At 53.3% G+C, this 13665-nt stretch overlaps 1 protein-coding gene across 3 annotated transcripts in view; it reads left to right on the top strand.

Annotated features, from left to right (window-relative positions):
• Window positions 1-360: 360 nt before the first annotated feature.
• Window positions 361-13665, top strand: part of SYNE3 (spectrin repeat containing nuclear envelope family member 3) — a 91463-nt gene continuing 78158 nt past the window's right edge. The window contains exon 1 of one of the 3 annotated variants that reach the window (XM_030883460.2): window positions 361-419. The gene's annotated coding sequence lies outside the window, so the exon portion shown is untranslated. Of the gene's footprint in view, window positions 420-11274; window positions 11389-13665 lie in introns of those variants that run through there. The other 2 variants (XM_060295251.1, XM_060295252.1) reach the window with 2 other exon arrangements.

Below are 13665 nucleotides of genomic sequence, written 5' to 3'. Positions count from 1 at the left end.
GGCAGCTCCGCGCCACCCCCAAGGATGAGACCCGGGCGGAGGCAGGCGCGGGGCGGGGCTCGGGGCGGCTCCCGAGCCGGAGAGGGCAGCCCCGGGCGCGGGGCCTGGGGTGAGGGTGGCGACCCCCCACGGCAGCGCTCCTTCCGTCCGCCGGACTGGGGCCGAGCCTCGGGGGCCTCCGCCGAGCGCGCGGAGCCCGGCGCGTCCCTCTCTCGTCCCGCCACTTTGGCGGGGCCTGGGGGCGGCTCCCTTGGCGGCGGCTCCCTTGGCTGGTCCCCAGAGGACTGGGCGGGGCGGGGGCGAGTGTCCGGGTCCCGCCCCGGCCCCGCCCAGCCCGGAGCCTCTCCGGACGCAGGGAGGGGTAGGGCGGTTCTGCCCGGAGTGCACGCGGCACCGCGCTCCTGCAAGCTCCCGGCCGGGTAAGTGGCTCGGGGCCGGGAGGCCGGGACGGGGACCGAGAGGGTCGGGTCCTCAACCCCCCGGCCCAGCCATGGCGCGTCCCTCAGGGATCGGGGTCGCTGAAAGTCAAGGGGACCCGGGGAGGCGCGCCCGGCTCGGGGGCGGGGGCCCTGGCGTGACAGCTGCGGGCGGGCGGGTATTTTTAGTTTAAACCCAACCATTTCCTGCCGCCTGCGAAATCCCCTAGCCTTTCTGCTCCGCAACCCTGGAGGTTCGGTCCCCAAGAAAAAGCCCTTAAGTCCAGGGCAGCGCGTCCCCGGAAGGCCGGGCGCCGCCTCCAATCTTCGCTCTGCCTCCGCTTGGGGCGAGCGGACCTGTCGCTGCGAGCTCGCGCCGCCGCGTGTCCCCGGACCGGGCGGTAAACGCCGGCGGGAATAGCCGCTCCGGGCGACCACGAGCTCGCTCCGTAGTGCCTGAGAGAGCCCAGAGCCCACGGTAGGAAGAGGAAGTCGCACCGCAGGCAGGATCAGTTTCCTTCAGAACCCCCGGCTGTGCAGCCTTGCGCAAGCTTCTCAGCCTCTCTGGGCCTCATCCCACATCTCTAAAGAAGGGGAGAGTGAGGGCAGAAACCTCTTGTAGGGCCTAAGGAGCCCCGAAGGGATGCTGACTCTTCTTAGAATCTTCAGATCTTGACTCCAAACAGTGGATCTGGTGGACGTGGCCTGTCGGTCATCCCAGGAGCAGTGAGTGCCCAGTGCAGCCCACTGACCTCCGCTTCAAAACTCTAAGGCGGGGAACTCCAGCTGCGGTGGGGTGATAATAAATGTTATTGTTTTATCACTTTGGCCCTGAAGCTCTGGCCCAAGGCTGCCCTGGGACCCTCTCCCTGGTTCCTCCCGGCACTAATGAGGGGCCTTTTACAGCCAAGGGCTGCCAGTGGGGGAGCCTGATGTGCCCGGGGTGGAGGGCGGGGGGCATGCCTCGTTTCACATGAAGGAGGGCAGGAGGAGACAGTGGGGAAAAGTGACTGTCCTCCCAGTAAAGGGAGCATGTCACAAAATCGTTGCCCTTCTGAGCCTGACAGGACAGCCTCCTTCATCCAGAGGAAACAGGTCCAGAGAGGGGGAGTGATTTGCCCAGAGCCACACAGCCAAAAACAGAACTTGTCTCTTGAAGGGTCCAGCCCTGCCTCCTGCACAGCCGGGACAGCCAACAGCTATCAGAGGTCAGAAGCTGGGAGGCAGAGGGGGAGTGCACTGTCCCAACAGGCTGTTTTGCCCTGTTTCCTGTAACCATGCCCCAGCGGAGCTCTCTGACACGTGTGGGTCTGTGCATTCCTCAGGCAGCCGGCCACAGCTGTGCCAAGCCTGCTGGCCCTGGGGCATCATTTGCAGCCAGAGAGGCCCCTTGGAGGGCAGCTGGAGGGGGTGTGGGCTGCGAGGGCTTATTTCTGGAACTCATTCCTCTCGCTGGGGTTCCTGAGGAGGGGACCCGAGGATTTGCTGGCGGCACTGAGGGGAGTGGTGGGAATCTGGGCTCAGGTTTCTGCCCCAGGGTGCAGGCTGGCCTCTAGCCCACGCAGGCACCCTTCAGGGGAAGTTTGAGTTCCTTCTGTCTCCTCGGGAACAAACCTCTAGCCCGGGTGTTTTGCATGTTTTCCCACAGCCAGGGACCTGTCCTTGCCTGGGTGGCCACTCTGCCTTGTGATGCAGAAACCTGGGGCGGCGACTGTTGGGGGAACGTGGCTTAGCTGCAGGGTGACCTCCATTCTGGGGAGGCAAGACCGGGCAGGTCCAGCACAACCTCCAAAGTGCCCTGGAGCCCCTGGGTGCCCAGTGGGCAGTAGGGCCTCCCGTATTGCTCCGCTGTTAGAAATGAGGGTGGACGTCAGACTAGCTGTTCCAGCCCTGCCTTAGCCTTTTCCCAGCTGGGTGATCGTGGAAACGTTACTTCACCTTTCAGAGCTTCAATTTGCTTCCCCACGAGAAGGGATGACCATAGCGCCCGCTGAGAGAATGAAATGGGACTTCTCTTCAACAGTGTTCCGTGCGGTGTCAGCCTCAGCACATGGGAGCAGGTGTCACATTTTGGGGTGATGGGGTCTGGTTAGGACACCTGAGTTTCCTCCCCCTCAGTTCCACCCTCTCCCCCTCTGTCTTGATGTCCCCATGTCTGTCAAATGGCAGGTGGCCTTGATCATCTCCCTCCGAGCTCTTCTGGCACTGAAAGCTGGTCCTTGACCCAGGCAGAGATTTGAGAGGCACCAGCAGGGGACTCCAGGGGACTCCGGGCTCTTAGGCAGCATTTCCTGTCTCTCACCTCCTAGGATTCTGACCACAGGCAAGGCTGCCACTCCTGGCCCAGGGACAAATGAGGAGAGAGACTCAGAGGCCAGGAGTGGTGGAGTCAGGATTTGAACTCGGGGCTTTTTTTTTCATTCGTTTTCTTTCCTCCTTCCCCTTCTTCCTCTTCTTGTTTTTAACTGAAGTATAGTTGATTTACAATGTTGTGTTAATTTTTGCCGTACAGCAAAGTGATTCAGTTATACATATATATGTACTCTTTTTTAAAAAATTTTATTTATTTAATTTTGGCTGCATTGGGTCTTTGTTGCTGCGCGCGGGCTTTCTCTAGTTGCAGTGAGCGGGGGCTACTCTTCGTTGCGGTGCGCGGTCTTCTCATTGCAGTGGCTTTTCTTGTTGCGGAGCACGGGCTCTAGGCACGTGGGCTTTAGTAGCTGTGGCACGAGGGCTCAGCAGTTGTGGCTCACGGTCTCTAGAGCACAGGCTCAGTAGTTGTGGCACACGGGCTTAGTTGCTTTGTGGCATGTGGGATCTTCCCGGGTCAGAGCTCGAACCCGTGTCCCCTGCATTGACAGGTGGATTCTTAACCACTGAACCACCAGGGAAGTCCTATATATATATTCTTTTTTTTTATATTCTTTTCCATTATGGTTTATCATAGGATACTGAATATAGTTCTCTGTGCTATACAGTAGTACCTTGCTGTTTATCCATTCCATATATAATAGCTTACATGTCCTAACCCCAGCCCCCACTCCATCCTTTCCCTAGCCCCCTCCCCCCTGGCAACCACAGGTCTTGAACTCAGGGCTTTTGACTTGATGCTCTTCACTCCACCACACTGCCTGTCTCAGACAATACAAGGACAGTGTTATACGTCAATTATCAGGAGGACAGTACTGATGAGGCAGGATCCAATCAACATTAAGACATTGGCATTTGCTGGAAGAAGTGGATTCCAAAGTTTTTTTTTTTTTTCCTGTAATATCTAACAGTAGCCCAGCTGGATCACAGAGACAGGAACCTGGGAGGAGCCGATGGAAGTTGGGGAACTGTCTGTCCACCCTCTTGGCCCCTACCCACCGTCCAAGGAATCTTTGCTTCAAGACTTAAGGATGAATTCCCTGGCAGTGAGAAGCCAGGAAGGAGATGGGGGGACGGGCGGTCCTGGCAGCAGAAGCCTTGATTTTGTCATCATCAAAACAGAGTTAAGGGCTTCCCTCGTGGCGCAGTGGTTGAGAGTCCGCCTGCCGATGCAGGGGACACGGATTCGTGCCCCGGTCTGGGAAGATCCCACATGCCACAGAGCGGCTGGGCCGGTGAGCCATGGCCGCTGAGCCTGCGCGTCCGGAGCCTGTGCTCCGCAACGGGAGAGGCCACAACAGTGAGAGGCCCGCGAACCGCAAAAAAAAACCAAACAGAGTTAAGAGGCCCCAACACCTTCCTGTGGGGTTGCTGGGAGGATAAATGAGACAACTGGGGACAACACTCAGCAGACTGCCCAGCATGGTGGGGACACACCAGAAAGAGGCGCTATCATGGTTTTATTGTTACTAATCCTCCTAATGTCGCTGCAACAATGTAGCGTGGCCTGCACCTCTTGCCTGGATTTCTAGGCCGCAGATCTGGCAAAGGGAATCCTAGCATACCCAGAATACTTTGAAAGACTCAGGGGAAAGGCAGAGGCTGCTCAGGAAATTCGAAAGGTCAAAACACGAGCACACTGACATGAGTTGATTAACATATATACATCCCATGTAATATATACATGAGATGTAAAATGGTGGCAGAAAGCGGGAAGGTGATTACCTTAAATAAAAGTCAAGTGTCACCTTGGGCTGGGGGGAGAGGAGATTGGGGTTGAGAGGGTCATGGTGTGGGGGGCGGGGTTATGAGGGAATTCACCTTGTAATTACTTGTGAGTACAGGTATGTTTCATGCACCCCTCTATACCTAGATCCTGTTTCATAAAGTTAAGCAGGTTTAAAAAAAAAAAAAGGCAAGGGAATGATAATGCAAAACCAAGGTGGCCATCTTTGGTGGGGGAGAGGGTACAGGGTCAGCCTGCTCCATTCTCAGTGGGCTCCACTGTTTCTGTGGGCTCGTGGGCATTATTTAAAAATATTTTTATGCTTCATCACTTGCAAATAAGAAACATATACATATACAATGTATATAATATGTAGATGTAATACATATATAATGTAATACAATATATATTCCATTGTTTATATATCAAATCGTACATACAGGTAAAATTAGAAGGTAATATAGAGCATTTTCACAAGGCTGTCTTAGAAAATCACACTCTTCGCAGAGATTCAAATGTTAATCTGCCTGGGTTTAAAAAATGGAACCAACACAAATCGTGTTGTATAACAGACCATGGTTTCTCATTCAGTAGAGGTAGTCTCCCTCTTCTGAAGTCATAACAAAAGAGTGACTTTCACACTCTACCATCTCAGTTGATTCAACAGGGTTTTTTAAGTCCTGGCCTCATGATTTATGCTTCTGAAATCAGAAAATCCTGACGTATTTGAGCTGGGAGGAACCTCAGGTCCCCTGGACCCATCTGCTGGCTTTACGGCCGAGGGAATGTGAGGCAGGTAGTTAGAGAAGACAGTTCGCTCTGTGCTGCTACACGTATGTGACTCTCGTCAGGACACCACCCACCACACCTGTGCTGCTACTCCTACTAGTACTACAAGGCAGGGAAGTGGGTGGTATATCTGAGATTAAACCGATGCGATCGTTTCAATTTTAGAAAGTCAGAAGAGAGCTACAACAAGCGGTGACCACAGCACTTCCAGGACTTACGCGGACAGAAACATACAAGCAGTGCCTTTCCTCCTGGAAGCCCTCTTAGGGTTCCTCCTACTCTTCGCAGGGCATGCTGGATATATTTATAAGTTATCAAAGCAATTTTGTGCCATGGATATGGTGATCCCCAGTTTTCAGTCGGGGAAACACGTTCAGAGAGGTTCACCGTCTTGCCCCAAATCAGGTGACAGGTAATTGATGAGGCAGGAGTTTCACCCCAAGGGAGCACTAAAGAGACGAGAGACTGTTTTAAGTGTGCTGTGTGAGAGCACACCCTTCACTCCTCAGATGCCGAAGCCCACCGTGGCCGCTGGTTGAACTCTAAGTCAAGAGTTTTATTTGAGATCTGGAAAGGGCTGAGCCCCTCCCAAGTGACATTTGCTGAAATAATGCAGCAGGGCTGACTCACTGGGGGAGACTCTTTCCTTGCTGTTGCAAAGAGCTGGCCTCTCTGTGATGCTAGGAGGCGCCCTCATTCACAGACCTGTTTGACCTTCACCTGGGCGGGTCTCCGTTTCCTGCCCTTTAAAAAGGGAGATTGGAATTAGATCTCTAAGGCGCCTTGAAGTCTGAATGTTTCCTCTCATCCAAGAACCACAGCCTCACAGTAGGTATTTGGGGACCGTCAGTATGGCCGCTGCAGTCTGCCCCCCTGCCCCTCCCAGGAGGGGTCAGGTCACTTAATCAGGTGATTCCCTGTGTATCTGCCTCCAGTGCCCCCCCCCCCCCGCTCCGCCCCCTTGCTCTAAGGATTAAGTCCCAAGCCTCCAGCCTGGGAGGAGGCTCATGTTTCCCACCTCCAGACTGTGCTCCAGAGGTTACCTCTGCCCAGCTGTTGCCTCCCCACCAACACCTGGCTAGACATCACCTCCTCCTAGAAGTCTTCCTCAACTACCCGGTCAGGGTTGGTGATTCCGTTTTCATGGTCTCATTGCGCTTTGCAAGTGATAGGTAGCTTTCAGTTTTCTTGTTGATTTCCTGCTAGATTATGACCTCCTGGAGGGCAGGGATAGAGGATTATTTATTCCCACATCCCAACCAGAAAGAGCTTATTATTATTTTCATTATTATTATTTAGCGAAAAGCCTTTACGGTTTAAAACAGGATCTTACAAACTTGAGGGGAGCTGATGTTCACACCACCCCTGAGTGTAGCGGTCAGGGCACACGCTAATAATTCCCAGGACACAGAGGAGAAAGGTGACCCGAGGCTGGGGAGAGAAGGTGTCACACGCCTTCTCTCCCTTTGTGGCCCTCTTCAGGGGACTTTCTCCTTGGAGAACCGTCCATTTTCCTGGACTCTCCGGGGGCCGGCCCTGGAACTCTGGACACGTCTCTCGGCCTCTCTGGGACTCAGACCTGTCGTCTGTTCTCTCCTGTTCATGCCCAGCGTTCGGCGGTCTTCCTTCTTGCTCCTACCCCTGCGTGAAGCGTGCCTCCCCCAGGCCTTTCCATGGCTGCTCCTTCTTTTCTTGGAAATCTCACCTCACAGTCACAGCCTCCAGGGGGTCATCCTGCCCACCAGTAATGCCCATCCCATCCCCTGCCCCTCTCTACCATGTCCTTATCTCCCTGTTTTATTGTCTCTCTAGCACTTAACACTACCTGAAATCATCTTAGTTATTTATTTACAATCGAGTTTAGTTAGCTTCTGTCTCATCTACCTGAAAACTCCAGGAGGGTGAGATTGTTTTCCTGTCCCCAGAGCAGCCTGGCCATAGTAGCTGCTCAACACGTATTTACGGAACGCAAGAATGAATGGATCAATGAATGAATGAAAATGTCTAAGCTGATGGGCTGGATGGGATGCCGTGAGCCCCCTTGCCTGGTTTGTCATGTCAGTTAACATCTGTTCAGCCCTTACTGAAGCTTCTCTGCATTTTCTCTCTTTACCTTCACAACGATTCCATGACGTGTGCTCTGACAGTCCTGTTTACAGCGAGGTTAACTCACCTGTCCTCAGCCAGCTCGCAGTGAAGTTAAGAACTGAACTCAGACTAATTTATCCCAGAGCTCATGCAGGTCTACACTGGCCTTTCCATGCTGGGAGTGCATTGGGCAGGACGCGGTGAGTCAGACCCAGGACTCAGGCCTCCTTACTAGGCTTCTAGTTCTTTCTCTGCAATCCCCAAAGGCTCTCACACTGCCAGGCCATTCCTCAAAGGAAATCCTCTCTGTGTGGCGAGTGTCATAGGGGTTCAGGAATGCCACGGGTTCCCCAGAGCTGGGGCCCACCCTGGAGCATCCTGCCCTGCACACGCCATTTGCTAGCTCGGACCCAGGGATCTCCACCTGCGGCTGGCTCACCAGCTGTCCGAACTTGGTGACCACGAGCCGGTGGTTGTAGGTTGGATGTGAGCCAGTTGGGGTTGCCAGGTTACATTCCTTTCCTCAGAGCCAGGCTGCCATCGAGCCTGGTTTACGTAATTGGCCTGTTTATCGCTTTGTTGATTTCGAACTCAACTTTGCTCAGAAATAATTTTAGAAAATGGATTTTTTCAAAAGTCCATCTTGTGGTGTCTCATCCCCATTTCCTTCTGGATAAAACCTCCTGAAAGCTTAAGTCTTTGCTCGTTGCTGCTTACTCCCTTGGGGAAGGGAGGAGAGGTCTCCGTAAGTTCCTATATTTGTCCCCTATTGGAATCGGCTCCTGGCTGGAGCCAACTTTGCTTCGGGAGCCATAGAGGCACACGTTTGTGCCAGAGAGCTGGGCCCTTCCACCCTGGAAGCTGCTCTCCTTGGGCAGCCGCATTCCTTCAATGCGCTGACTGAGATGGACATGTCCCTGCCCTGGATGGGAGCAGTCTGATGGGGGGAGGTGGATGCTTTAAACAGACTGTCCCATCCCAGGGACTATGGCTCAGCTCCCAGGCAGCTGGGAGAGGCCCCATGATGGACCCTTTAATTTTGTCCTTTTGGGCCTCAGTTCCCTTCTCTGCAAAGTTGCGGGGCACACGTGCTACACTCTTCACCGCGCTTGGTATGTGTGAGCGGGTATCGCAAGCCACAAAACCCCGCCTGGAGCTAAGGGATTGTTAAACGCTAGTGTAGCCCACAGAGCAAGGTGTCACCTGTCTTCCTATGCAAAGGACAGACCTTCTACTTTGCCTGATTTTTCTCTGCTCCTGGGCCTGAGGTGTGGAGCCGGCAGCCTGGAATGGTGACGTCAGACAGACCTGGGCTGAGACCCTGATTCTGCCACCTGCAGTGGGGTCTTGGCAAGTCACATAAGCTCTACGGGCCTGGACAACTCGCCGGTTCAGGGGGTCTGGTCACACCTTCCCTGCAGAGCTGGTGTGAGGGGCAGATGTGATCCCAGGTTTACGAGGCATTCCCAGCTCCAAGCAGGTGCTTGGTCCAGTTCCGGTCTCTTCCTTCTCCAGCCTTCCCGAGCGCTCCCCGTTCCCCCGAGGCGCTCCCTAGCTGGGAGGTGACTTTGGTGACAATTGGGGCACTTGGAAGGGAGCTCGGCACTTCCGCCTACCTCGGCCCCAGCACTGGACTTGTTGGGTCCAGCGCAACTGCTGGTGAGTCAGCCCAGGCTCAGGTGTTCTTGGCCGAGGCCCGTCCAGGGGGGGCGTGATGGGCTGGAGTCGACCCAGCCTAAGCCTGTCCCCTTTGGAGGACTCTTATTGGGGTATACAGGGTGCAGACCGCATACCTCAGTCATTCGTTTCCTTCCCAAGGTCCCAGCCATCCCTAATGGCCAATGCAATTTTGTTCTTTCATAGAATTAATTATGGGACAAAAGTCAATGTCACCACTCCAGGCCCTATTGTCTGACTCCCAGTCTGGCCTCGGGGTCCTTTTCAATACAGCCAGGGAGCTTAAACTAGGTCAGAGCTCTGAGTTTGGACCAGGAGGCTACTAGTAACTGACAGGATGACTGCGGTGCGCTGAGAGCACAGGTGACATAACTCCCTTCTGTCTTCCTCTCCATCTTCCTTTGGACTTTTTCTTTTTTTTTTTTGCGGTACGCGGGCTTCTCACTGTTGTGGCCTCTGCCATTGCGGAGCACAGGCTCCGGACGCACAGGCTCAGTGGCCATGGCTCACAGGCCCAGCCGCTCCGCTCCGCGGCATGTGGGATCCTCCCGGACCGGGGCACGAATCTGTGTCCCCTGCATCGGCAGGCGGACTCTCAACCACTGCGCCACCAGGAAAGCCCGGACTTTTTCTTTTTAATCCTTCTGATTATCCTGTGTTCTCATAATCACCTGGGCGCCGCCTTCGGCTAAAGGGTGAGTCTCTGGACCTGGGACTGACTTATCTGTATTTTGTCAAAGCTCCCCAGGTGGTTCTCGGTGCACAGGGATGGTTGCGAAGCACTGGATTTTGTGCAGAGACGGTCTCCGTGTGGAGCTAATCTGGTCTGACACCTCCCTGACACTCGCCCATCTCTCTTTATGTGCTGACCACCAGATAGAGATAAATAAATGACGTTTATAGTCATTGCATTTATTCCTTTTGATGTTCTATACATGGCAAACGATTCTCACCCTGGCTTTCTATTTAAGGTAAAAATAAAAGGTCTCCTCTTAAAATAAATTTAAGTTTCAACGGGTTGAATTTCTTACAAACGAACGAGAAAAAATAATAGTGCAGGTGTCCCCAGATGTGGCCCAAATCATGGATGTGGGCTTCCCTGGTGGCGCAGTGGTTGAGAGTCCGCCTGCCGATGCAGGGGACGCGGGTTCGTGCCCCGGTCTGGGAGGATCCCACGTGCCGCGGAGCGGCTGGGCCCGTGAGCCATGGCCGCTGAGCCTGCGCGTCCGGAGCCTGTGCTCCGCAACGGGAGAGGCCACAGCAGTGAGAGGCCCGCGTACCGCAGAAAAAAAAAAAACCCATGGATGTGATGATGCCCAAATGGCCAAAGTGTGTAGAAACATGGAACTAGATGACTCCCAAGGGCCCCTCAAAGCCTGGCATGCTGATGGATCCAAGGAGTGCTCACCACAGCTGCCCTTTAAACTCTCCCGAAGCGAAACAGAAAGAGAATTGCAGGTGAACAGACCCTGCCTGACCCCAGCCGGCTTTTTCTGCTTGTGTGCCGGGGCCCCTACCTATTATCACTGGAGAGCTGGCCTGTGTGCCTTCTTTCAGAGTGATTGTGAGGTTCCTGTTGTCTTTGAACTGTCTTCTAGGGATTCATGCCATGGCAGCCCCTGGGGAGGGTGGAACCCAATCCAGGATCCAGGTATGATTCCGGTACCATCTTGAAGGGCATGGGTAGGTGGCTCCAACAATGTCCCTGAGAGCTCTGGGAAGACCTCACCTTAGTGACAAACACTACCTGAGTGTCTCTAAGTAAGGGGAGCTCCAGAGGGAAAACTGCTGAAGACACGGCTCTCAGCATTTGGAAAACTTTGCCTGATCAGCCCATTCTGGATATCAGGGACTGCCTACTATTATATTTCCTGAAAGGAGTAGTAAGGAGTCTTCTGGATTCTCAGACCTGGAAGAATGCTATGCTGATAGGTAGGGTTGGGGTGAGGTATTTCCCTTGAGCTGATAGAACAGAGGTCAGCAAACTTTTTCTGTAAAGGGACAGATGGTAAATATTTTTGGCTTCGTGGACCATTTGGTCTCCATCGCAATTATTCAGTTTTTCCATTGTATCTAGAAAGCAGCCATAGACACTTTGGAAATGAATGGGCGGGCTGTGTTCCGATAAAACTACTTGGAATTTGCACTGCATGTAATTTTCACCTGTCATGAAATATTACTCTTCTTTTGATTTTTTTCCAACCATTTAAAAATGAAAACATCACTCAGCTGGAGAGCTGTACAGAAACAGGCAGTGGGCCACGGTGTAGCAGTCCCTTGCTCTAGAAACCTTCTCTGCAGTGGAGGGTGGACCTTAAAGATGTAAGTCACTGTTCTAATCATTTCAGTTCTTACAAATAGGGCGCTGAAACAGGTCTGAGTCTCATGTCTGTTAGTTAAAGTAGAACCTAGTATTAGTTACTGTACTTAGTTCATTTATCAACAAATATTAGGTCTAGTGGTGAAGACGGAGGGAGAACACTGGTCCTGGGCTGGCTGTGGAGCCTTGGGCAGATGGCTTAGCCTCTCTGAGTCTCAGTTCTTTCATCTGTAGAGGCAGTAATAGTGGGACCGATCAAATCAATGCCAGACAGTTCACTTCTGGCACGTAGCACACCCTTCACGAAGGTTAGCTATTTCCTCTCACTTCCATAGAGTTCGAGAGTACAGGGATGCTTTATCCCTTTATCCAGCAACCCTGCACAGTAGATCTTATTTAGCACTTTATGGAGAAAGAGGCCCAGAGAAGTTACAGAGCTTGACCAAGGACACAAGCTAGTAAAAAATGGTAGAGCTTGAAGACTGTGACTTGAAAGACCTAGCTTTCTCTATGTGATGCCCTTGCAGACAACCAGACAGGAGAATAAATCTAGTTTCTCTAGGGACTTGTGGAGGTGGTTAATTTAACGATCTTTTCCTCTAGAGCCAGGCTCTTATAACTCCTGCATGCTGTGCCTCAGGTTCTTGGGGAGACCAGCATCATTTGGGGGACCTCACAGCCCTCTAGCAGTTTGGGGAGGCACCAGGCTGAGGGGTTTCTGTGAATATTTTAGGGGGAACTTTGTTGCTCTGCATGGAGCTCTGGTTTAGAAGCCCCAGCCTGGAAACAGGCATCTGGACAAGATTTTAAGTTTTTCTGAGTCCTCCTGGGAGAGAACGTCTATGGTGTGTGTCTCTGCAGGGCTAGTAGGGAGGGTTCTAGAAGGCGGGATTTAAGTCAGCTGGTTTTGAATAATGGAATCATCAGGATCTTGGGAAATAAATAGCAGAGGTGGATTCCTGACCAGTTTTATGCCTTGGTTTTCTCTTCTGTATAAGGGAGATGGAAAAGTCGTCATTAGCTGCCTGTTTCTTGAGCCCAGCACGTGTGTGTTGGACGCCTGCAATGGGTCTCACTCTGAACACACAAAGGAAGTCTGGGGAGGAAGCCTGACCTTGGATAGGGGAGGCCTCGGGAGGCAAAACTCAGACAAGGGAAACAGTGAAGGGACCAGGGAGCCTGCAGCAGCCTGGGAAGGCGGCCGAGCCAGTGTTTTCTGTGCCCCTGCACTTGTCTGAAGACTTAATCAGAGAAGCGAGGAACACAGGCATTAGACTCACCCATCGCTGTGCCCTCTGTTCCCACTCGGTTACCCGGGGAAAAGCTGCCCTGGACACTGGCTGCTAAAAATCCAGCCCTCACCTGTGAGTGGCTGACAGGTTGGCGGGAGGGGTGTTGGGAGGGGACATGCAGGTGGAAGTAAGTGTGACCAGCTGTTCCCAGTTTGCCCAAGACTGAGGGGTCTCCTGGGACACAGGACTTTTGGAGCTAAAACTGGGGAAGCCCTGGGCAAACCAAGACACTTGGGTCACCCTAGTTAGTCAGATTCTTGCCATCCTGACCGTGGCGCTGGGCAGTCTGGGTCACAATGGACAGTGTAAGAGGGGTCAACTGCCCCCTGAGCCTCAGTGCCCCCTCAGACTTGATTGCCCCTCCTCTGAGCTCCCAGAGCCCCTGTGCACGAAGAATCACTGGCTCTGCTGTCCCCCGAGTCTGTGAGCGCGTGAAGACAGAAACCACCCTGTCCTCGGGCCAGCCTCTGCCTGTCCCTGAGCACAGAGCAGGTAGTAAGTGCTGTAGGATGAAGGAATGAGGGTTGAGGGTCTCCGCCTTCATTTCCTCCATGCTGGGGACAAATTACTCAGATGCCAATTCATGCTTTGCTACTTTGCACATGCTGTTCCCCGTCCTGCATGCCCTTCCCTCCCTTGGCAGTCTCTCACCACGCTGTGTCCGCTCTGAGCTGAACCTTAACTCTCTAACTGGCCTTCTGTGTTCATTCGTCTTCCCCTCCCACCCCCGACACGATGAGCTCCTCAAGGGAAGGTCCCAGCTTCGTATCTTCTCAGCTGCACTTGGCACCTGTGAAGGTTTCTTGAACAAATGAGTGACGCTGAATACGTAGAGCAGCGATTCATTCATTCACTCACCAACTCCTTGCCGAGGGACTACCGCATGCCAGGCGCTATTCTAGGCAGAGGGACGGGAGCAGTGGACACGACTGGCAACACTTTTGCTCTGATGGAACTTATATTCTAGAAGGTTCTAGAATCATCTAG

This window comes from Globicephala melas, chromosome 2, assembly GCF_963455315.2.
Source record: "Globicephala melas chromosome 2, mGloMel1.2, whole genome shotgun sequence".
Classification (NCBI taxonomy): domain Eukaryota; kingdom Metazoa; phylum Chordata; class Mammalia; order Artiodactyla; family Delphinidae; genus Globicephala; species Globicephala melas.
The sequence above is the reverse complement of the archived record's forward strand: the minus strand, read 5'-3'. Positions and strand labels throughout refer to the sequence as shown.